This window comes from Carassius carassius, chromosome 26 (assembly GCF_963082965.1).
Source record: "Carassius carassius chromosome 26, fCarCar2.1, whole genome shotgun sequence".
NCBI lineage: Eukaryota > Metazoa > Chordata > Actinopteri > Cypriniformes > Cyprinidae > Carassius > Carassius carassius.
This window is the reverse complement of record NC_081780.1, coordinates 9,405,587-9,432,462: the sequence shown is the minus strand read 5'-3', so window position 1 is coordinate 9,432,462 and position 26,876 is coordinate 9,405,587. Positions and strand designations below refer to the sequence as shown.

Here is a 26,876-nt window from a genome sequence, read left to right as displayed (position 1 = left end):
TTTGAATATTGCATTATTTAAAAATGATTAAAAAATATTTATTTTATTTAAATGTCATTGCATTGAAGTCTATATTAATCCTTTAAATTGAAACTATTTTATTACATTGTCATTTTAATTATGGTCTTTTAATTTTCTAGTACCATGTATTATTTTGTTGTGCGACTTTTTGTTTATTGATAGTTTGACAAAACTGCATGCCATGAAATTCAACTTAATTTAACCTGTCATATTGTATATTGTATAGTATATTTTATTGTATTATTTCTCTGTATTTGAAAACTTGAAATTGAAAGTGTGTTTGTGTTTGTGTGTGTGTGTGAGAGAGAGAGAGAGAGAGAGAGAGAGAGAGAGAGAGAGAGAGCGAGAGAGCGAGAGAGCGAGAGAGCTCCCTCTGGTCAATCGGGGCAGATCCAGATGAGTCCTGTGTCCTCATACTTCAGCTGTGGGGACTTCTACGTCACCGGCTTTCCTTCAAAACTCACACAGGTTTTCCTGAACATTCATACTTCACTCGCACCTGGCGGCTTATCTGAAGCTCAGCCTACAGGGCGTGGAAAGCCAGGGATTGTTTTCGACGCTGGATTCCCAACATCGCCCATACTACTTCGGATTTCCCTAAAAAAGTGTCCTGCCTCCCCGGCTTTTCGCAAGGAATACTCTATTTTTCTTCAAGCCCCAGTGTTCCGCTTGGAAGTCGAATGATGTAAAGCTTTGATCGCGATCCCTTTCTGGCAGTTTCCGAACAGAAACCCTGATCTGCCATCGCCAGTCGGTTCTCAGAAAGGTGAGTGAGCGTTCAACTTTCTGTTTGTTTCAACCGCGCATGTTTGTAAACGTTTAAAACAACGTCTAGTCGCTTTATTTCGTTGAGTCTAACGCGTTCCTCCTCCAGACTTTAACTGTTATCGCTACATGTGTGACATTCTTTCCAATTAAATCAGATTGAAGCAATATAAGTGAATTCGGAGTAACCGCCTTTGAAGCTTTTGTCACAAAAACATCGAGTCTAATTAACATACAACTTTTGTAATGTATTGGTTCAGCTTCCGTTGATTGTTTATGTAAATATAGTGATAAGAGCACGCGCGGGGGTCGCGAGAATTTGGAAAGATATGTGACGTCGATAACAAAAAGTACCAGTACTGATATTCTTTAATCACCATGCTGTTTACATGGTTTTTCCGAGATTACCATGTCACTGGGTCCAAAGCACATGACTAAAACATGACTAGGCTATGTGAAAAAAGAAAAACCTCTTAGTAGCATGATATGACATTTATTTAAGTGCCAAATGAGTTCTTATCGGTCGTTTTGTGCAGCACATATTTGCCTTCAATCTTAAAGGCAAGACAAGTCTTAAAGAAACAAGATTTTCAGGTTTACACATGACATGTCATCATGTTGCTGATAACTCAAGCTCTCCTTTGCTCGTTGTGTTTGCATTAGCCGGATGTTTGTTCCCCTTAACACTGTGCTGATGCTTGACATATGCTGTCCTAATAGTGTAACTTGTACTATCCCATCTAAGATGCTCTTTGGTAATATAAAACAAGGATTAATGATGGGATATTTAGTAATACCTGTTGTGTTTGATTGAACGTGAACCATTTGTCACGGACTGCGGATGGAGCAGAAAGCAGAGCTACAGTATCTCTGTTCCTTTTGTCATCACTTACCTTCATTTCATTTTCTCCTGGCTTGTTTATACTCCCAATTACACCCAGCTCTCATATTATACAAGCTGTTGTGATAAAATCAACTATAATGAGGTAATCATATTACGTTGCTGTTTGTATTGCAGTGAAGTTCATTGCTGGCAGTGTTGCACAACTGATCACTTCAAATATTTAATGAGTTAATGGCATACTTTGAAGCTTTGCTTAACTGGTGGACCTTTTACTGGAAAGTTCAAGTCCAAGTTAAGCCTACATTTAAAGTTATGCCCACCCAGCGACAACTTGAAACGCTCACCTAGATGGCTATTCCAAACGGATATTGATTACAAACAGCATCTGATTCAGTGAAAAAAGGCATAGAAACAATTTTCACTCTGAAATTGCTAGTTATTTTTTGCAATTCATTTTTTGCAATTTACACAAATACAAGTTCAAATACACAGTGCTATTGGGAAATATCTCTACTGTGTGCTTCAGCCCTAACCAAATTCCAGCTGCATAAGATCTAAATCCTGGAGTGTTTTTGATTGCATTCATTTCAGTGGGCTTGCATGGATTTGATGACTGTGATAAGTGTATTAGCTTCTTTAATAGGTATTATTAACAATTAACGTTTATTGCCTGATATCTGAGTAACTTTTAGGTGGAAATATCCATGAACTGGAAACCTTATTTACCCTGATTATATTTTAAATAAGTTGTATTTATTATAGTTACTGAATATACACAAACAGCCGCAAAACTTTTTGATTCTTCCATATGAAAACGCTCCTCTTGAATGAGCGATTCATAGCAGGAAGTCATCTGGCCCCCTCAAGGTCAAAGATCAATGGTCAAAAACAGAGGACATGGAGAGAGAGTACGCGCTTTTTACCCCTCTTTCTTCCTCCATTCTTTGTCTCTTATGAGCGATGGCTGTGTTTATTTGTGTTTCTTGTTGAGGAACACGCACGCAGTACACAGTGGCCACATTCATGCATGAGGACTTTGTGTGTTTGTGTTTGTTCATGTCGCCCACAGAACATGGAGCTGGCTTGATTAAAGAATCATGATAATCATGTGAAACCCTCGTCTTCCTGTTTTGAGTCACTGACTTATGTCTCAACAGGTCCTTTGATCTGTGATATCAGTGTTGATTGTTATGAGAGTGATAATGCTGTAAAACTGGCATTAAAGAGAGTTTGTTGAAAGTGCGTACAGTAGCCTATGTATCCGTCCATGTTTGTGGTTTTGTTATCCTTTTCGTACATCTTCACCGGGCTTCCTGGATTAAGCCCATCTGTGGTCTGAATGTTCACTCAGTCATTTTCACTTCCCGAACAGCCCACTCAGTTATTAGCTAATCAAAATAGCTTTTCTTTCTGCTGCTCTGCATTATGTTTCTCAAAAACACACTTGGCGCAACGTTTTTTCTTTTTTCTGAAAGTACTTTTACAGTTGCTCATAATTATGTAACTCTAATGATTCATTTTCTATTCGTGCTGTGGGCATGATTTCTGAATAATATAATAATATGCTTGGTCATGCATAAACAGATCACAGAACAGCAGGTCTATCTTAAAGGGAAGGTTCACCTAAAAATGCAGATTAATATTTTAATTGCCCTCATGTTGATTTCAAACCCATATGAGATACTTCCGTAGAACATTTTGAAGAATGTAGTTGTTGCTCTTTTTCATTTAGTTACAAAGAATGACTGAAGGTTGCAAAAGCATCATTAATGTGTCATAAAAAATACTTTTGTGCTTTTATTTTAAATATTCTGAAGCCATGCAATTAGATTTTGAGTCAATCATTAAGTCTGTATTATGAACAGGATCAACCGATTCATTGACTCAAAAGAACTTTACATTAATTAGCTCTGTTTTATATTAAAACGACTGTCCAGGAGGATGTTTTTCAAAATGTCACCTTGACAACTTAAAAAAACTCATAAATGATGTTATTGAGTCAGTGAGTGGAACTTGAGAAATGGTTCAGTTTGATTCATGAACAGATCATTCAGGCTGGTTTTGTGATCTGGATCAAGTGATTCATTAAATCGATTCGACTCAAGAGTGATTAATTTGTTAACTCTCATTAAGGCTGATGGAAAGGTATTGAATGTCTTTAGAAGACGTGGAATATATTGCAAAAGTCATATAAACTTTCTTTTAGATTGCTTTATTGGTCATTTTGGAGTTTAACAGTCTCCGATTTCATTTACTGTCTTCAATAAAAAGTTTGGCTTGGATGGTCTTCAAAAGTCATATTGACACCATAAACATGACTCTTTTAAAGATGTTTTTTCATTGGTAATTAATGTTAACCACAAAGGGATCAAGTCAGTGAGTGGAACTTGACAAGTGGATCAGTTTGATTCATGAATTGATCATTCTGGCTGGTTTTGTGAACTGGATTGGCCAATTCATTAAAAAGATTTGACTCAAAAGCCGGATTCACTTATGAACTGTGATTTAAGGCTGATGTCCCTTTGAGGTCAACAAACCTTTTGTAGTCCTGTATGCCCCAGAACAGCCTTCTGCAGGTTGCCCTTCTCTGGTAGCTGTTGCAATAGAAGCAAGCATCATGTCAGTCAGAGAAAAGCACTTCAGCTCTGAATCCTCATATACAGTGACGCTAATGGATTTCTATGGGCGCTAATTTAGACCTGTGTCATGCTGATGGATCTGCAATGGTAGATTGTGTGGAGAATAATGAAAAAGCAGCAAAAAGGCCGATGTCTATCGAGAAGCTACTTAGCCACAATGCCTGATACAACCTTGTTTTCCCCCTCCATTCTGCTTTATGTAATTCAGAATGTGGCTTTTGGACATCATATTTAATTATTGGGAATGAGGTGGAGAGGAAGTGTGAGATGGAGACATGGCAGGGCATGTTATGATGTCCTAGAGCTTGTGTCTTCTGGGGTTGGAGCAGCAGACTCATTTGCTCGCATTGCCCTTCTTGTTTGTTATCAGGGGGCAAATGTTATGTTTATTTCAGACTTCAGTGTAAGCTGTTGGCCTTGAATGCCTGGTGCATTAATGGTCACCATGAGAGATATTATGTTGTAGGATCATGGGAATTTGTGCCTGTGCTTCTCCTAAATGTTGTTTATATTCAGTCACACACTTCAGCAGTCATTGATTTGTATAAAGATAACCGCACAGTTGTCCTTCCATACTAAGAAGGCATACACCTGCTTTTCGGAGAGAGGTCTACGATGTAAGAGCTGTTTCGCTCGGAGTTAATGCTCGATCAATATGGGTTTTTCATCAGCTGATACCTAGAGAGCAGGGTAGCTGATGTAATGCTAATACAGTATGATTGAAATTCAGTCTAGAAATGTTATCATGCCATATCGATTATTCACAGATTTTTACAATTTTATTTAAACGTCATCGTATCCAATTATTTAGCCCCTAAAATGCGAATTTTAACAAGGCAACCCTGCCAAAAAAACATATATTTTAACCCCGGGAAGCAATTTTTATCAGGGAACCTCCTGGAAACGCCATTGGGCTAGTTTTGAGAAGCAACTGGGCAGGATTTGTTGTGAAAACCTGGCGACCCTGATTTGAACGCACGTGCTGGAGATATACTTCTAATTACAGGAGCGTCTACTGATGAGATGCACATGGAAAATCGCATTCGATTTTTTGCTCAGCCCACTTTTCTGACAAACTGGATCTGTTTGGCGGCCATCCATCCTCTTTACAATGACTCTGTGAATAGGAATGTCTGCTCTGCGTTTTTTCTGACCATGCTTGTCATGATCATGGTTATGACTTTAGTGTGTGTGAGGGTGGGCAGGGTGTCTAAATTTGGTTGATCGTATTAATTAATAACTCTGTATCAGCTTCACAGTAATGTCTCTGGTGCATTTCAGGGTTCACTCGAGATGGCCTCTCTGCTTTTAAACTGTTTGTTTAGGAACCTGTCACCAACCACAGATCCATTAGCTGTCCTTGTGTGCCGCTTTGGCAGGTGTGTACATTTCTGTCAGACTGGGAAAAGTCTGTGTGTGTGTGTGTGTGTGTGTGTGTGTGTATGTGTGTGGCCAAACGTGGGTGGTGTCAGCAGGTGTCATTGAGTGTGTGAGGTGAGATCACACTTCTTCTCCTACATCTGAGTGACAGCTGTAAATCTCTTGGGGACACACACACACAATGCCACATCCCTCAGTCTCCTACAGTGTCCCACAACACATATGGAGCCCCCCCACAAACCCTGCAACCTGTCGTCCTGTCTGGCTGTCTCTTCCTTCATGGCTTATGTCTGACAAAAGCTCATAATGAACCAAAATGGCAATTAAGATGATTAATTGCTTCATTCATTCATCTATTCACCACCTTTATTAGCCTGAAAAGTGTATTTAATATCATGCCACGATGATCTGTACCTCCCAAGACCATTTCTAATGTAATCACGATCCGCATTAGGGTTTATTGTTTGTTCTGGAGCAAAACGTCCCGCGTCTTTTACTCTGAATTCAATCGGCGAGCTCTTCGGGGTCAGGTTACGCTTCTATGAACGCTAAATCTCTTTCAGCTCGAAACATGACGACTTTGACCCGGGTTTTACAACGCTTTAGAATCCTAACAAAAGTCCATTGACTGAGTGGGTATTGAGCAAGGTGCTTGTCCTTACAGACTCGCTCCGTTTTAAGAGGCCTCCAAGATTGAAACTATTGGCGTTTTGAAGACCCTCCAACTGAGTTCTCCCTTCCAGCGTGCTTTTTATTCGGGGTTCTGAAAAAACAAGAACATGTATTCGGCTCTGCCCTAATGTCAGTCAAGTGCTTCTCATTTGCTAAACTTCAAAGCAGATGCTGTTTTCTGCATTTAGCTCCATCTGATTTGGATGATGAATGCACTTGCGTAACGGTTCGACTGGATGAAATGTGCAGGAACTCAATGGTAGCCACAGCCGTGCAAAAATGGCATGCACGGTTTATATAAACACATCCCTTTGAGTCATGTAGGTCTAAATCTTGAATACACAAAAACACTTGGAACCGTCCCATGGTCTTAGGCTCTGGCCAAAAACAAGGCCCATGTGAATTGACATATGGCTGATGCATGGAGTCTTTGTATGCTTTTCCAGACTGTTTTATAAAGTAATTTTTAACACTGCCAGATTAATCTGTGCTTTATCATTGTGTTGCAGTGTAATTATGGATTTATAAATGTAATATATGGTACAGATATATTGTACAGTTTAATTTGATATTGCGGTACAAGCTCGATGAAGTGCTTCTTAGAAAATGTAATGCAAATATTTCTACAATCATCCTCTTTATCAGATGCTTATTATACAAAATTACGGCAACAGGGTTGACATCTTGAGATGGAAACCTATATAAAATAAATTTATAATCTCAAATATATTTATATGAGATATATATATATATATATATATGAAAGTAGTATTTGATCCATATCTTTCTGTAGAATTAGCAGAATTCTTCTTGTATTATATAATGGTGTTAAATTATAAATACTTATTTTAAATTAAATTTGTGGTATATTTACAAAACAATTGCTGTATTTCTTATATGTGAGACACAAATGTACCTCATTTTACAGCAACCCCATAACCTCTTTTGGATATTTTTATAAATCTCCCTGGTGGCGTATGTTAACAATTCAAACATATTTTGCTTTTTGTTTTTTTTCTGCTGAATGGAAAAGCTGCTTAAAAGACCTGTTAGTTGGCCTTTTGTGTCTATATGATGTGTACTGGTGAATTGCTCCTCGATAACATTGACACAGTGGGATTTAATTCCTCCACGGGCATCAGCAGTGCTGCTGTTAATCCTCAAACAGTCCAATTTCCTCACACTGAGCTTTAATTTTAATTATCATCTTTAAAATACTGCTAATATTTCGTCCTGCTGTGCTGTGCCAGTAGCCCTGAGCTGTAGGATATTTCCTCTTCCCTTTATTCCTGGGATCAGTAATATTAATTACGGAGGCAGGCTGATTCTGGGGCTGAAGGCGTGATGATATGTATGTGAATGGAAAAGATTTTAGAAGTTTGCCCCTTTTTTCCTGTTGACTATGTGAGACTCTAATAACCACAAGCATGTTGTGGGCACGGAATGATGGGATTAGTGTTTGTTTAAACGTACCTTCTTACATGTGTTTATATTCGGGAATGTGGGGGTAGAAGGGTACATTAGTAACAGCTGGAGGCCAAGGTCATTTAAACCTCAACTGTCAAATCATGAATAATTGAAGGGGCGGAGTCACAGCAGGACTGGTTCTTATTGTCACATATGATCACTGTGTGCTGTCAGAATGGAAACTCCCATAGATTCCTGACAGAAATGTGTCACTTCCGCAGTTCTGGAAGTTTGGAAAAACAACCGATGCAGTAATGTCAATGAGTTACATGACCTGTCATCTTCCTGATTAGGGTCTGGTAAACATTAATGATAAACATGGCTTCTTTAAGACCGATTAGTCATTTAGACAAGATATCAACTAATCAATATTGAAAATAAGTTGTTACACATCCCTTCTGTGAATCCTCACTGATTGTTTATAAACTTAGTTGATTTCTGAAGTGTGACAGGAAGAACGAGAGAGAGACGGAGCACTGCTAACTTGGGAAGTGAACGACCTGTTAACTGATTGACCTCCACTTGCCTCCAGTTGAATTTAATGGTTTGTAAATCACCCCGTGCTTCCCCCGGAGCGACCTAGCACAGTTATGGACTTCCAAGAGTGTGTGGTAAGTATGTGATGCAGTGTTCATTTTGACACGTCAATGCAGCACACACACAGAGCGGTTACGCACAGGTCAGACATGATTATGCATGACCAAAGTAACGTGCTCCCACCCGAAAAAAATATGTGAAATAAAATACAAAAATAAAGCAATAAAATAAATGAAATCCATATAACTATATAAAAGTTCACTTTCAACAAAAGATTTAGTGAATAAAATATAGTGATAAAAATAACAAGCAATAGAAAAAGATACATAACTGTATCAAATTTAAACAAAACAAGTTAAATATAGTTTTCTAGTTTTATTCAATTCTGATCTTTCTATTCATTGGCGTGGTCATTTTGTCAGTGAGTCAGTGTAATTAATATTGGGTATATTTTTTTGGTTGCTATAGTCATGATATTGCCATGAGACTTCTTTATACAACAACTGAGACCTTTTTATGATATTGCATATATGTTGCATGCCGGACAAGAAAAAAAAACTATTTGAAATCCAATCTCACCATTCAGAACGAGTATCGTCCAAAATAATCAGACATTAAATGGATTTTAAACAACATAATATGGATGTAGATTGGATCAGATTTTTTGTGTTTTATGTTCCCTGTTCAGACTGTATAAAACGAAGCCATTTAGAGTCGATTATAACAAAATATATGATATTCATGTCTTTTAGATATGGTTAGTTAAACCAGTAATAGCACACAACTTCTTAACAAACCACATAATTGTATAAAGCATAATTGTACAGTTCATGTTTAAAGCATAAATGGTGCAGGACCAGTTACATGCTGAAGTTTAATACTTACATTTGAGGTTTGTTCAAATCTGTAACCCTAAGTATGACTAATATTAGTATTTAATAATTAGTATTTATGTTTTTGGGATATCTGCCCTGTTGAGCTCGGAATCTCCTCTTGCATTTCCAAATTGAGCTGGATGGGAAAATTTGTTCTTAACACAGACTTACACACTTCCTATTCCCATCAGCTTCAAAGATACAGTGAACAGATGATGTAGAGCGTGTCCACGTATGCATGTGAGAAAGGAGGAGAAATATGAGTCAATGCGTAAAATGGAGATTTAACTGATTTCACGTATAAATGCTCATGCATAAATAGCATAATTTTGTTGCGTTAATCTGTTCTGTGTATGTTTGTGTGGTCGGACAGAGTTTCTGTTTCAGCTCATGAGCTTAATTTCCTGTGCGCTGGCTTGCTGCCCGTCTGATGTTGGCTGGATGCCTTTCTCTTTCCTTCTCTTCCTCTCCCTCTTTTTTGCTCTCTGTCATTCCCTTTCTCATTCTCGTTGCTTGTTTCCAGCTCTGACCACAGCAGCTTTCCCAGAATTCCCTCACAGCGTCCCAGCGTTCATCATAGTGGCCCACTGCACCACTAGCTATTAAACAGAACCAAATGTCACAGTCCTGCTCTTGTAGGCCTGACCTCAACTCTTCCTTCACACACGCATAGATGAGATTCTGTTTGACTGACACATTCAGCAAAAGCACAGCAACATTTTGGGCTGTAAAGTTCTATTTTTACAAACTAAGCTTGGTAATACTGAACTACTACTGACTTCATTACAGATCATTAAAAAGCTTACGATAGTCATTCTCTCCTTCCTTATCCGTGTGTTCTTCTTTGCATAGTCTGTACCTCATGCCACTTATGGGGTAAAACACTTAGCTAGTTTTGGCTGCCCTTTTCATGGTTAAAGAAAGCATATTTTCTTAAATTTTAAGGCTTTTTTTGGAATTTTCACACTTTGCGCAAGTTGTGTTCTGAAGTACTGTTCTGAAATGCCAAATCATCAATATTAACATTAAACAAGTGTGTGTTGAATTCTCAGTGTTGTCAGACGTGGAACTTTAGCAGGTGTTAATGTAAACTTTTCTTCTTTGGTTTTCTCTTTCAGTTTTAAAAAGCCACTATATGGTCATGGCCTAGCCTAGCCACATTTTATAGCACATTTTATAGAGAATCTTGTGGAGAAAGTAAGTTGAATTGACAATCTGTTTATAATTAGCTGCCTGAATAATAAGTAACCTAGATATTTTTCATCCAAACAATGAACTAGTTAATTATTGGCAGTATGAGACAAAATAATGTTTAATTGGAGCAAATAACAACAACAGGAAATAAGCCTGAAATACACTTTGCCCAAGTATGTGAAAGCGTCAGTTAATTTATATTGAACATGTTGGACATGTCTCTTATTGTAGAGAATCTTGTCAGTATGTTTATAACTAATCCTGAATATGAAAACTAGGCCATCTTGGTTTTGGATTAAGATAATAGGCGTACAAGGGCAGCAAATACCTATTTACTAGAATGAGGAATGGCTAAAAAAGCAACAGTAATTATTGTTTAGTTTAAATTATGCTAAAAAGCAAGACATTCAGGCTGGCCTAGCTAATATGCTAGTCTGTTTAAGAGTAAACAAACAAACAAACAGTGTCTTTATCCCGAAATCCATTGGCTCTTTTAGCTGAAAGGCAGCATTTTCACAGTAATTGTTGCAGTTTTGCCCAAATACTTTTGTGCAAGTTGGGTAGACACTACTATTACTGATAATAGCACATCTGGTTTCATTGCACATTTGAAGATGGCTCTGGGAAGACTGAGACTTGTTACTGTGACAATAAAACAAGAAAGCATATCAAGCTTGTAAATTGAACCGTCTCTGTCAGTAAAATAAAATAATCATGTCTTGCAAACTAGAGTACATTTCTATCTTTAAAGTGTTCACTAGTTGGAATGTCCCATATTTCCCTACCCCCTCTTTCCCTCTCTCTCTGCTTTCTTTCTTCTCAGCATGCTGTCTGTCTAGTGAGCCGTACAGACCAGAGCTGACTGTAAATTCCTCAGTTTAATGTAAGTAATTAATCCTAGTCGGTTGCATAGTACAAGTAACGGAAAGTACCTTACAGAGAAACATTCCCAAATGTTCTTGAGTCAGGTTTTGCTTTCATTTTTGACATCATAGCGGTTTGATGATGTGGTTACCATGACCTGGGAACAGGGCCAGAAGATCTAAAGCATCTCTCATCCCCTGAACCGCCTTTAGGAAAGACGTCCTTCAGATGTCAAACAAACCTCTGACAGCTACTCATGATGACACAACAAACGCCAAAGCTAGATACAAATGCTATCACTAGAACACGCTTTCAAACGCATAACAAAACTCAAGATAGTGAGCCGGTTTGCTTTGCATCGCCATTCCCCCTTTCCGCCTGGCTGTTGCTTAAGCCCTCGAACAACCTCTGGAACACTGGCTCTTATCAGGCTGTGGCCGCCTCGCATTCGGCCGAGATAAGGGCTCCAGCCGGCTTCTGTCAACAAGAAGTGCATGTGTTTGTGTCCACGTTCACTTCTCTTCGTTTGTAGCATGGCCTAGTTAGCCTGCCTGTATAATAAATGCACCGGTCACTGCGACCTGTTTCCCTGCAGTCTTCTCTCTGTACGTCTCCAAGGGCTGATGGGAGATTATCATAAGGAGTGTTTCAGTGCAACCCAGGCACAGATCAGGAATTATGCATGAGGGTCCACACACCAGTTGCCCTCTGAGCCAGTTTTAATCAATTATAGAGCCGCACTGTGTGTGAGTGTGCTATGGCTTGTCCGACAGAGCAACCCATATGCTCTTGGGACTCACTGATACTCTTGCTTCACAGATTGGATGCTGGGTGTAGCCCCCATGGCTCTTTCATAACCTTTCTGTCTTGTGATCAATAATGTAATTCAGTGTTTGGTATGAATCTGAATCCAATCGTACCCGCTCCACCATGGCTTAACAAGGTTCCTCTGTGGTGTCCTTGAGCCACCAGGATGCATGTGTGTATGTGTATATATTTGTGTGTGTGTGTGTGTGTGTGTATGTCTGTGTGTGGGGGACATATAGAGTGGGATTGGGAGAACGAGCAGGGCAGACTCTCATTTATACTTAAGTTGTAGTCAGAGACCTGTGATATGGCAACCCAAAACACACACTAACACTGTGATATTCTTAATGCATTTTTCATTACATGTGTTTTTTTTACAGCGTAGTCAGGTGTTAAAGCCGAGCTTAGGTGGTGTTTAGGCACAAAATGTTGCATCTGAAACTTAGTTTACTACTATATACTTTCATGTTATTCAAAACTTTTAAGACCTTCGTTCATCTTTGGAACACTAAGATATTTTTGCTTAAATCTGAGCGCTTTCTAACCCTTTGTAGACCGCAATGCAACTACCACATTTAAGGCCCAGAAAGGTAGTAAGGACATCAAGTAGACCATGTTACATCAGTGGTTCATCCTTAATGTTATGAAGCTACGAGGATACTTTTTGTGCACAACGAAAATAAAAATAACTCATTTTTTCTTGTCAGTCGAATGTAATTTATTTAAATACAAACATTTAAATATGCTCATCAAAGAAAATATTCAAATCAGTTTGTGGAAAAATTATTTTTTTTGTATTTTATAGATAAATTAATAGATCTAGACAATGAAGTCATTTTAAAAATCCATTAAAAAATGTAATGGTACATGCATTAAGAAACAATCACTCAGAAAATGATTTAATAGAAATGTTGTTCTAGGAATAACATCCGAATAACATACAAATGTTCATCCAGGAACACATACTTGGCTTTACATTAAGCATTTGTGCAGTGCATTGTGGGTGGAGACCATTTCAGCTTCTCATGTTCTCACACTGTGGCATAAGTAATATGCAGTTAGTCTCAACTTTATTAGCTCAGAGTGTCTCTTTCTCCATCTCTAGAATTGCTGAGATAAGAGCATCTGCAGGCACAAGGTGTAAGTGTGTGAGTGGAGGACGAGAGTGCTGAAGTGATTAGAGGCTGATGTACCCTGTCTGTTCCATTATACACACTGACCTCAGCGGCGCGCACACACAAACACACACACACACACAAATCAATTCTCCTCACACCAACTGGACACTTAACCGGATTTTGTGATGATGGTGTCTGTCTCATCACACCACGGAGCAGCGTTTTCTCCACTCGAGTTCCTTCCCCATACCTTTCAAAACCTTCATCATCGTCGTCATCCTCCTCCGACCCATAACAGCATTTTGGTCAGACCTCTCGGAGATTAGTCTGCTGTAGCCGACACTGTTTATAGAAGAAATTTCTTGTTTCCATTGAGATTTATTTTTCTCTCCAGACCTATTTAAATGTCTCCCACACGCAAAAAAAATCAATATATTTTTGTGAACCTGGAACCAGTGGGCAGTGAGATTAGACTCCACGTCTGGCAGAGCTGTCAGCTTTCAAACTTCTCCATTAGACCAGCAGCTATCATCACCATGACGACCGTCTGTACCAAAACTCTCAGCAGGGTTCTGGCTCCGCCTCCTCCGGTCTGACAGGTTTAACCTTTGGCCTCTCTGTCTCTTTTTGTTGCTTTCATAGTCACATTTGTGGTGTGTTCATTCTGTAATTACAGGGCTTGTCTTTTTCTCTCCGAGCAGGGCAGAAGGTTGTTTTATGGACATCTGAGGAATGTGATCAGCTCGGATCACTCCCACACTATTGTTCATTCTGTGCGTATAAGTCCAGTTTTGAAGAGGTACGCAGGCAGAGGTGTGTTTAGGAGCTGTGAACTTCTGTTGAATGGCATGCTTTCTTTGGCTGCATTCCACAGACCTGCTTGTCATTTCCTGCAATTATGCTTCTTTACAAAGAGGCTGCGTTTCACAGCTTTTCACTCTCTACTCCCGTGTCATTGAAGCTTTATGTACTCAAACACGCACCTTCACCGACTCCATTGCTCTCATTAAAGCCAGCCTGTTCCCTTTTATACATTCACACGCATGCACTTCAGTCTTTCAGGTTTAGTTATGAGCTTGTTTTTTATTGTCTGACATTCTTGTCTGTAAAAATGTGCAGAAATTATAATAGAAAAAATGTAGGTTGGTTGTTCCTTTTTAGTGAGTAATTTTAATGAGCCGAATTAATATGCACTGGCTACCAATAGCTGCTTGCATAAAACTCAAGGCACTGATGTTTGCCTATAAAACCACCACTGGCTCTGCACCAATTTACCTAAATTCATTACTTCAGAATTATGTGCCCTCTAGAAGCTTGTTTTCTGTAAGTGAATCGTTGTTTTATTGTGCTATCCCAAAGAGGCACAAAAAAAAACAAAAAAACTTTCACACACTTTTAAATTAAATGTTCCCTCCTGGTGGAATGACCTGCCCAACTCAATCCCAGCAGCTGAGTCCCTAGCCATCTTCAGGAATCGGCTAAAACACATCTCTTCCATCTTTATTTTACCCTCTATCTCTAGCAATCTCTATGCTAATCCTATTCTTAAAAAAAATAAAATAAATGCCCCTTTTACACAAAACACACTGCAAGATTTTAGTAATCCTATAAGATCATTGTAGGTCACACTGTGCGAAATGGATCTAATAAACTTGGCTACGACGTGTGTGTAGACTGTATGATGATGACATCTATTGATTTGTACGATACAACACATGTTTCTATTGAAGAATAAAACGTCATCACCATGCGCTAGTGGTAAACGAAAAAAGCATAATGAATCACCCCTTTAGCAGTTGCAACTGTTTATTCTATTGTAAATATGAAATGTCATTTATTTCTGTGATGGCAAAGCTAAGTTTTCTGCATCATGTTCCTTCACACAAACCCGTAAGACCTTTATTCATCTTCGTACATCATGACCCTGCATAGACAACAATGCAACTGGCACGTTCAAGGCCCAAAAAGGTAGTAAAGACGTTGTTAAAACATTAGCGGTTTTAATGTAATGTAATGTCTTTTAATTTTATGGTGAATTATGTCAGTGAATAAAATATATAATCAAAATACCATCCAGAAATGCCTAAAACACCATATTTTTCTACAGTGAATTCCCAAACATCTAACATTCATCTGTATTTGACAGCATGGACCCACTGTTATTTTTCTGTCTGTCTGTCTGAGTTGAGCTTAAGCAGCTGTCTCAGTTTCTTAACTATGGAAAGTATTCTGCCTCTAAAAATGACTTCTGCAGCTTTCCAGTAACAGAACTGGCCGAACGGCACGCCACAAGTGTTTCTTTTGTCTACTCAACACACTGCCAAATCCACAAGACCTGCCTGATGCTGTATTTTGTGTTATATTTGTATAATAAAACAGATTCTGTATTGCATTTGTGCTTGCTTAGCATATTATTGAAACAAACTATCGACAGACTTGATATCAAGTACATTGTGTTCAGTTCTGACCTGAACAGACTGAAACCGCCCATAACACAAAAAGCGATTTAGTTTCTTTCTTGTTTATCTTTCAGAGTTTGCATAAAACACAATGGCCAGGAAAAACAGGTCTGTAACTGTTTATTCCAGATATAGTTATAAAAAAATAAAAAAAAGCCTTCACTCTGAGAACAGTTCAATTTTATTGACTCCGAGTGGAACTTGGCACTGATGATCAAGTAGAGAACGGACGAGTGCTCGCAGACGAATAAACACGTCTGTGTTCGGAGCAGCAGACAAAGTGTGAGGTCTTAACCGTTCACCTGCAGAGCTAATCATGTAGCACAATAACAAGAAATTCACCAAACACACTCAGAGAGGCAGACGTGCTGAGTCCGGCCCACTGTCAGATATTACAGCTGATAAATGCGGTTAGGTGTGCTGCACTACTGTACATCTGATTGAGGTTGATTCATGTCACTGCCGTTAATGACTTCTTGAATCATGTTTCCCCAGGGCTATGATAGCTCACCTGATTGCTCTAGTGTGTGCATGTCTGCGTGTGTGTTTATAAGTGTGTGTGCGCGACCCTGTTTAAACAGGGATGTGGGTGGAAGCCATTAGCAGGTGTGACTATGCATTACCACTTTAATGGACCATTGAGAAATAAATGACAGCCTGTTTTCTTTATGTGCATGTATTTATGGATGTTTTATCATTACCTGTGTCACTTGGAGAAGCGTCTAAATGGTTATCATATTTTCCTCATGATGTTTATATGAGCCTTTTTCAATTTCCTTTATTTTCTTTTTGATTTTCCTCGACTGCATTTTTTATTTTGCCCTAATGGGTGAATAAAAACATGCCCAGGTCACATTTCACATAAACAAAAAGGGAATTTTTATATATTATTAAATAAATTAAATGACATTAAATAAATCTGTAATTAGTCTGAATGTTTATTTGTTTATTTATTCATTTTGTCATCTATTAATTCACTGTTATTTGTTAATTGTTTGTTCACATAATTATTGCATTTTAACTGCATTAAAAGTGTTAACACTTTATATAAATGTATAAATTAGTAATTTACTACAATAATGTATAATTTATTTTATTATGCTGAAGGATGTTTTTTTTTTTGCACTGTACAATTATTTTCATGATATTTAAACACATTTTTGCCCAAAATTCTCATGAACAGAATAAGTCTGGGTGTTGTACATTTATTTACTCATTATGATAAATTTTTACTGTATTCTATTCAAAATCGTGTAATACTTTAATACTTTTTTTTTAATCAGTAAAAAGGCGGTACATTAAATGTATAATGTACAGTAATGCATGAATGCTTCATAAATTCATAAAGTTAATCATTCATGAATAAATTAATAACTATTTAATTTATTTTTAATAAATTAATGAAATGTTACTAGAAGTTAACTTTTTATCACAGCTTAATATAATGGGATGAAATAACACATTACATTAAGTGTTTTTAATATATATATATGGTTTTTCTTTTTTTTCTGAGATTCACCGTCATTTATACAAAACATACAGGTGCACGAAAGCATGTGGTCACATGTTTTTTCTTTCTTTTTTTTTTTGGCCTGAATTTACACTAACCTCCTCTCTCTCACACACACACACACACACACACACACACCCTTCAAACAAAGACACTGGGCACGTTTCCCTGCTCCGTGCAACGATTTTTCAGCATTCATGTCCCAGCATGCCGACGCTCCCCATGTCCATTACTGTATAACAGCAGCACAACTGAGCTTCACAGGCTCATCTCTGCTTAACCGCCTCATTTTAATACTCTACTCCGTTGCAGCCACCATATGTATCTAACAGCCAGAGGCCAAAACAGTCTGTAATTATTTCAGAGAGGCTAAATGTTGTCTGCCAGACATTTAACCCTGAGGTGAAAGCAAATTCTATGAAGTGTTTGTGCAATGACAAACTAAATATAAGGATTTGAGAAGTTGTATAGCAGAGAAATACACAAACTGATATACAGCAAATGTAAATGAGCAGCACTGAGGATAACAAGATATGTTCTTCATTGAGTCCATGTGTGTGTGTGTGTCTTCCAATGCCTCGGCCTTAATTAGTTAGTGGCCGGCTCACAGCCCGGGACGGAATGTGAGATATTTAATAAGAACCCAACAATGGAATGCCGTTTGTGGCAGGCAGCTGGCCAGGAGGCCAAATTATTAAACTGGCTTCGTGAACTTGATTATGTAAATTAACTTGGAGTGTTCGTGTGTGTGCGAGAGAGACTGGTTGGGAGGAGAAGTGAGACAGGACGAGAAAGGCCAATGAGTAGTGTAATGCATGACATTGCATTTCTGAATCCAATAAATCAAGTTTCCCTAGTGTGATATACCACTGTAAGTCATTCTGTTAGAGTTATTTTAGTGTGTATGTCATTCTAAACGGTCAGCTGACCAGCTGATGTCTGTACCTCACTTCATCTGTTCATTTGCACACTATCCACACTAAATATTATGCAAGATTTAAGTGTCAATGCATCCCAAACGGCAGTATACTGAAGCAGCTATGCTGCCGGGGTTATGTAACCTATTTTATGATAGATTTTTGAAGTGCCAATCATCCTTTTTGGGCTTTTATTGCCCATAGCCCTTTAGGCCACTGGATAGGAGTTTTTGAGTGAGTGACTTTGAATGCGAGACCTGCCTGAAAACCTAAAACCTGAAAGCTTCCAGTGCCGTTTTTAACTAAAGATGTGACACAATACTAGAAATATCTTCCATGTAAATCTTGCTTTGATGTCTTGTTCAGTCATGATGAACAACAATATTGTGAAATATTAATAGATCTTAAAAGAGCTCTTTTCTGTTTGAATTAGTTTTTAAATGTGATTCATTCCTGTGAAGGCAAAGCTGAATTTTCAACAGCCATCACTTCATTCTTCAGTGTCACATGATCCTTCAGAAATCATTCTAACATGCTGATTTGCTACTCAAGAAGCATTTCTTATTATCAGCGTTATTTTTGTGCAAACCATGGTACTTTTTCTTTTTTACATGTTTTTTTTTTTTTTTTTTTTTTTTTAGAAAAAGTGTAAAAGAACAGCATTTATTTGAAAAATCATCAATGTCTTTATTATCACTTTTTCTTAGTTTAATATATCCTTGCTGAATAAGTATTAATTTACTTAAAACAAGGATCTTTCTGACCCAAACTTTTCAACGGTGGTGTATGTAGCATATTATTGAATCATTTTGAAGGTCATACATTTAGCTGGATGCTAATGCTGTTATGCACATGTGAATAGTAAAAGATTAGGGGCTCTGTGGTATTTTTTGACATTGCAGTATAATAAAAATAAAAGATTTTTAGTTTGTAGTATATAAAGTATTATGAAGGAGCACAGCCACATATCTTTTCCCAGAATCATCAGAGCTGCTTTTTTTTTTCTTTTGTGAATCCAGTGCTCCTCATTCTCAGACAGATCAGAGGCCGGCCGATAAGCAGTATGCAGGTAAACTTAATGGGCCTTTTACATATGGTCACGTATTGAGCTATGTAACTGAACACATGCATGTTTTTGGCTCCGCTCACCTGATTGCTGTTGAAGGTCAGGTAAATGATAAATGGTGTGTTGACACGTTGGCAAAACAACCAAAGCTGTGGAAGATCACATGACCACAGCTAGCTAGAGCGAATCAGACTCCTCATCCATGACTAATGCTGAACATCTGTTTAATCAACAGTAGCGTCAGCTCTCAGGAGACCTTACTACAGGAGGAAAAAAATTTAAATATACGTTTGCAATATAAATGTATACAATGATATATGAATAAATATATTCTGTGCAAGAGCCATTGAGGTAATGTGAAGAAAGCTGTTGAGTGTCTGTGCATATCTGAGTATATTCTGTTGGTTTATTAAGCTCATTGTGCCCGTGATGAGGTTTTGTTCATTAACAATAGGCACTGAGTATATGAACCTCTTGAACTACTGGACTCACTAGCCAAACAATGACTGTGGATGATCAGAAGCCTGAAAGAGGCCGGGGCAAAGTGCAAACAGAAGTAAACACTGCAAGTATGGACTATCCTGGTTTACAGCCAAATCCCAAGTTTTTATATCCTCTGGAAGAAATCTCCGGGATCTCTCTGCATGGTCATGTACATGACTGGGAAATACCCACTGCTGCCAAATATTCCACATACAGAAGAATGTAGGATTATGTTTCTTCATGAGTGTGATTGTCGTTAATCTACTCTCTTAGTAATTAATATGTGCGTTGTTGCTGATATGAACCCTATTACAACTGGTATTAACATCCGCCTGGGGGCCATTCACAAGTGGGCACTGGGCAGCTAAATACAGGTTTAAACAGGGTCTGAAATGTTCTGAGGTCCAATCACCCAACCCACATTTGAAGGTATTGTGCATGTGACCCATGTGTGCTTATTGACTGCCTACTCACCTGTCAATCACCTGATGTGCTACAACTAGGGCGTTATACTTTGGTTACATAAATTGTAAGTTATGAAAGTGCCCCTTGTGCTCACCAAGGCTGCATTTATTTGCTCAGGAATACAGTAAATCAGTTAAAAATGCATGATCTGTCTTTAGTGCCACATGATTCTTCAGAAATCATTCTAAAATGCTGATTATGCTTACATATTGCAACATTCCTGCCTCATTGCCTGTTTTAAAATCAATTTGAGTCTCCTGTGGGTTTTATAATTGCAGTGTTTGGCTTTTAGTTCCTGCAAGTGTATGTCCAAAACACTCCAAAATGGTAAGTTATTTTAGTCAGAATGCTTCCATAGAAGGAATGGAGCAGCTTGCCAGCTGTAGGAGCAAAGCTTGAGCCTCCACATTGAACCCACATACATACTGCCGTGCAAAGTCAAAAGACCGTAACTTAGATTTTTGTCAAAAATGAGATATTGATATTTTTGGGACATTCAAGACATCCTTTATCATGTGTATAAGTATCTTGAGTCAATTTTGTTGTTCATCTCAACCGTAACTTCGAAAAAAAACCCAGAGAAACCAAGGGAGAACAGCGTATCACACCAATTACGGTGCTTTCCCTTTGTTTGGAATGCTCAAAATGAGTTGCGTCTTTCTGACTTTGTTTAGCTGCGCGTCAATATGAAGTTGCGGTGCGGGTTTGGAGTTATACAGTGTTCTGCCTTTGTTTTACTGTCCATTAAAGTCTGCCACGTTTTAATAAAGGTGTAAACAAACGAATCAGATAGATCGCGATCTACCGAAACAGCTCCATATAACAAAGCACTGTAAAGACAAGATACCTTGGCATTTATAGCATTTATTTAGTATCATTTATTTATTAAGTATCACCTTAACAACCCCACATGCATTCACAGCAGTGTTAACTCAGTGCTAGAGTTACTCTCATTTACATGTGCTTTTAAAAGTTTCATTCGCGCGCTGCTCTGATCTGTGCACCGCATACACCTGACCAGAGTATGTGAGCTTAGCAGTGTGATTCTAACTGAAGCAAGGAGCAGATTTTTTAAAAGTCGGAGCGTCGTGGTTCTCACTTGCTCCAAGCACGCTGCACCACCACTCCATCACGAGTACAATTGGATCTCTCCGATCAGAAGGTTATAATGTCGGCAATAACAGAGCAAGAAGTTAAAGGCTATTTCTTAAGGAGTTTGTCTGTTCCTTTTACTGAAAATTTTCGGGTTAAAGCATGGTTCAAACTGATTCAGCACATTCATATGCAGTCGCTTTCGCAGTAATGCATTTAAAAAAAGTAATCTTACAGTGCTGCTTCATCTGTATCTGATTTTGAATGAGCAGAAATCTGTAAGAAATGCATTGGAGCGTGGAGGGAAATTGGTGTTAAAATACTCCGTCATTTTTGGTCATACAGATAAAAGTAATCAATCTTTTGAATCTGTATACGTTTATTTGTGTGCACTCAGAATAACAACGCTGTGCTTTTGTTAAATAATTAAAGCAAACAAGATGCAGTTTCTGCCATCTGGGTCATGTGAACTTGAGTGAGAAACTTCGAAACTTGTGTATGAAAAAAAAAAAACTATAGAGAGTGAAATGTCTACATTCAAATGAAAAAATACAAAATAAAAGTAAAATAGAAAACGTGTGGGTTAGCATGGATGATTTACATGAAATTGAATGTGTGTTAATTGCACATTGTGCTTTTTTTAAGGAGACTTTCAGTTTATTAAAATAACAACAACAAAAACATTTAAAATTTTCATTTTACTAAAGTGGGCATGTTGTGACCTGTAGCCTAATGTATTTTTATTAATTTTTTTAACTGTAACTGGCAGATTCTGGCCAAAAAAAATACAACCCGGGAATGGGCGGGGACGGGAGTCATTCTTCCGGGATTGAAACTGGATGGGATTTTCCCCTAGTTTTTTCGTGGAATTGGGACGGGACGGGATTTTTTTTTTGCTGGAGTGGGACGGGACCGAGCGCCAACCTCCCGCTCTCTCTCGTGAGGCCAATAAGGAAGTGACTAAAACTGCAATTCATCGACTGGCCGCTTGAGGCTGGCTGCAAAAGGGAGTCAGTCCCATAGACTCCCCATGTTAAAATGCCCAACTTTACAGCAGGAAAAAACATGTTTACAGCCTGGTTCAAAAAATGATTTTGGTCTAAATAGCTAATTTTGCCCTTCATGACAACTGTCAGGGGGGTTAATTTTTTTAGAACTCATCCGTTTAAATTATATTAAGACTTAAAGTTCTGCATAATTAAGGGCGTAGCCACTTGAGTGACAGGTGGATTGCCGCTGCTGACCATGGACTGTATGCTGCTGAAACTGCCGTCGTGCTAGGTGGGTGTGGCTACAGCAACTAGCTCCCGCCTTTTTGCCCATTTTTGATTGTCCGGGAGAGTCGTGCGGTGACGCGCTGCCAAGATGGCGACGGCCCGCTCTACACACTTTAGGCTTCAAAAACACACTTCAGGAGTCTACGGGTGACGTCACGGACACTACGTCCATGTTTTTATACAGTCTATGGACGGGACATATTTGAAAATCCACTCCCGTGTCACCCTCTAATATGCACCACTTTCCATTATCCTGCCTTCAGAGTGATCCTGCAACCTACTAGATATAAACACGACTTTTAATTGGCTAGGGGACAGAAATCCTGGAGTTTGAGTGACAGGGCTTTAAAGAGAGTTTTCCTGTTTAAGCGCAATGATTGATGTGCAGAAAAGACACTGTGCCATACCTAGACCATTTGGAGGGCTATTTGAGATCTAGAGAGCAGGCTTAATAGAAGAAAGAGAGGGATGGAGAGGTCAATCAGAAGTCAGAGAAAGGGATTGTGGGAAGTTGGACTTGGGAGAAAGAGAAATAAAGTGAGAATGTGGGCAGAACAGAAAGAGAACGGTAATAAGAGAGGGGTGGGGTGGGGGGGTGGGGGGTGAGGTAGTGGAGGTTCTTTTGGAAGTTCCCCAGAGAATCCCAGTCAAGTCTTGTTTCTGTGAGCGAGGGCTTCTGCCTCTGGGGAATTTGATTGACACTTCCACAATAGTGTCCGCATATCTTTATCATGCCTGCAGACTGAATTCTAGAATATACTTCCTACTATGACATCACAGTGCACCGTATGATCTGATCGGATTTTTATAGATTCTGTAACTTTTTCTGGTCGTAGAGTTCTCATGGCTTCTGACAGCCAACTTTTAAGAAATGCATGCTCAAAAAAGTTAAGTGTGTGTTTTTGTTATTTCATTTATATATATATATATATATATATATATATATATATATATATATATATATATATATATATATAAGAAGTTAATGCCACAGGGGAAAAAGAGGAAAGAAAATAAATACAATAAATAGGGAAAAAATAAATAATTAAAAACCACACCTTTTCCTCAACTAACGTTGCATCTAATTTGACACTTAAGATCATGCCATTATGACTGATCTTTATTTGCTGGTTTTATGGTCCTGTAACCCAAGACACACCGATTCAGTGACCTGACAAAAACCCCTCAGTGAATGCAAACTGCACACAACAAAAAGTGGTTAAGAGTAAATCTCCTTCATACACAGCCAGTTTACGCTCTCAGCTTTCAATGATCTCGCATTTGAGCTCATTAAGTTTTTTAGAGCCAATTGGAAATCAATGTAGCCAGTCATTGTGGACGAGCTTTTCTTTTAAGTCCAATTTATGTCCTCCTTTATCAGTTTCACAGACGTCTCTGTGGACGAACTTTTCTTTTAAGTCCAATTTATTTCCTCCTCTATCAGTTTCACAGACGTCTCTCTTGCTAGCCGGTTTTGTTTATAACAGAGTGAAATGAGTGTGCTCAGGTGCAGTAACAGAATGAACAAAGAGTTCCCTCCCGGAGTTGAATCACACACGTACGTTCACTCACTCACTCGCTCTCATTAGCTCTCTGTGGTGCCTTTGTCTTTTAATCAATGCAAAGAACATAACTACAATTAGCAGCTTTCCCATATCGATCCCAGCTGAATTAAGAAGAGAGATGGAAGAATCGTGTTCCTCATGGGTTTTCTTCATCATGTGCACGCTTGGAATTTATTTGTGGTTGTGTCTATAAGCTGTTTGTCAAGTAGACGTCATACTGAAGTGTCAACTTGTGAGTGTGTGTTGTTGTCATCGGTGCGGCACACACTTCATCAGGGAGTCGCGGCTAAACAGTGATGAATGTGTGTATGCTCTCTGCTTTGGTTTGATGGAATGCCCTGCTCTAAAACAGGGGCACACACACTTACGCACTTTATGACAGCCAAGATGGAAAACTGCAGTTTGAAATGTAATGAGGAAATTCAGACACAAACACGAACACTCTTGTACCCCTACACCACAGAACGTAACGACACTACTGACTTAACTACATTTTTCAACAGTGTGACAGTAGCTCTGATGTTTTTAAAGTGGTGCTATAATTTCAAAGTAGCTTCCCTAGCATTGTACAAAGCATAATAGCTAAACCAGGTGCAGATACTGAAATGCACAAAATATATTTAAATATGTATATAAACATGCACAAACATCACACAAAGACACTTAATTTGCTATCTCTACACGTATACCCGGCTCTTGCATTATCCTCCTATTGTCATTGTTTTTTTTGTTTTTTTTTTTGAAACTCAAGTTCATAAAAACTGAATTTTTAATAAGTTGTTTGCGCTTAGTGTTAGACATGACTGCACTGCTGTTTTAATTAATAACCCCAGCCTTCCCAACGAGGTGGAACACAAATGACACTAATACACGCAGAGAGAGAGAAAGATGTAGTCGGCGATAGAAGCAAATACACCTCCTGTGTATATGTATTCGTGGTTGTGTTGGAGATGTCACTACATTTATCAGTCTATAATTCAGTTAGAGTGCCAGATAAATACAGAGAGAGAGACAGGAATAGAGATAACCAGCGCTGCGGTGGAGTGTGTGGATGGGGTGTACTCTAAAAATTGAGGTATGATGATAGTCAAAGCGATAAATGTGGTTTTGATTCTCTATTTGGTGAAGATGTTTTCCATGAGTTACCACATTTAGGAACTTATTGACAAACAGATCTCATCAACTTGTGAATTGGACATAATATGTACACATCTAATACATATCTGTGCATTATAAGTAATTCAGAATGAAATTTGCAGACACAGATCGTTTGACTTTCTTAAAGGGATAGTTCACCCCAAAATTTAAATTCTGACGTCATTTTCTAAGCCTCAAGTTGTTCCAAACCTGTGTGATTTTCTTTCTTCTATTTCTTTCTATTAAACACAAAAGAAGATATTTAAAAGAATGCTGGTAACCAAACAGTCAACAGTAGCCATTTACTTTCAATTGCATGCAAACAATATTATAATATAATATTAATATATTATATTATATTACAATATTGAATTGCTAATACCATTGTTTGATGCAACTGCATGCTATATTTTTATATGAAAAACTTTTAGTGCTTTTATATAGTATTAAGCCCTTAAATGTCAACTACACATCGGATTGGTTTCTTTAAATTATAAAAAAGTAAAAATATTAATGGTATTTTAATGTTATACTAAAACTAAGATTAAAAAATGGGAAAAACCCTTAAGATAACATCCACATAACATAAGTGAACTTTATACGATCAATTGCCACTTTGAACGATTACATAATTGTGGCATCCATAATTGTAATCGTGAATAGAAATCTTTCATTTTATTAAAAAAACAATGACTAATAGTTTAAATATTTATCTGATATTATATGCAATAACATTTGATGTTTAAAATAATTTTGAAGTAAAAATTAGTATCCAGCCTGCAACATGTTCCAATCTCATTATCACTCCATAATTTTCACTCTCCGTGGTGTGACTAAAAAAAGAATCCCTCACAGGAAATTATTACATCTTAAACTGTGATTCCTGCATGGAAAGTTATAGTGCTTATATGTGTGTGTGCTTTAATACTTGAAAGCGGACGGGATGTTTTGTAGAAATCTCCCCCAGGCCTCTTTGTCGCAACCTTTTGCCCCTAGTCCTCAGGCGGTAGGGCGAATCTCTCACTCTCACATTCTCTCTGTACTTCTCAAATAAGACTGGGCTCTCTGGGTGGTTAATTGGGCAAGTTTTGCTCAAGGCTTCCTTATAGGTGGCTTTCTGAGATCTTCCTAACACACACATTTGTTTTCTGTCATGCTGGGGACTTTTCAATGACTTCTGTTGATTTTTAAAAAAAAAAATTTTTACTGAGCTAATGGTGTGTTTTTTTTTTTTTTTTTTTTTCGCTAACCCTCATGGAAAGTGTTTGTTTTCATGAAGACTTTATTTAGTATGTTTATGAACCTGTTTTACTCCTGGGGTTAATAATTTCAGATTTTAGTATCCTTTTGGGGACATTTAGTCCTCTGGTTGTGGGCTAAAACGTGACCCACACACATACTGAAGGATAGGAATTGGTGTTTAAGACGCTCTAGTGAATCTGCTGTTTACTATTGTTTTGGTTCCATCATCTCACTAATGGAAGTAATAACCAACTCCTTTATTACGGGATGCAATCAATGTTTAATTAGAGAATAACACTGTTGAAGTGTGTGCTTGTTTTCCTGGGTATTTATGAATGTGGTCATGTGAGTCTCATAGTCTGAGATGTTGATGATTTGTTGTTCTCTTTATCTCTGGTTCCTGCTCTCTGTAGACATTTGTTTACCTCAGTTCTAATGGAGACCATACAGACATGAAATCTGACAGAGGACGTAATTCCA

General features: G+C 38.1%; 1 protein-coding gene across 2 annotated transcripts in view; it reads left to right on the top strand.

The window, feature by feature from the left end:
- The first annotated feature begins 414 nt into the window (after positions 1-414).
- plxnb2a.1 (plexin b2a, tandem duplicate 1) overlaps positions 415-26,876 on the top strand; it is a 97,872-nt gene continuing 71,410 nt past the window's right edge. The window contains exon 1 of one of the 2 annotated variants that reach the window (XR_009423981.1): positions 415-787. The gene's annotated coding sequence lies outside the window, so the exon portion shown is untranslated. The remainder of the gene's footprint in view (positions 788-26,876) is intronic. The other variant, XM_059511065.1, reaches the window with a different exon arrangement.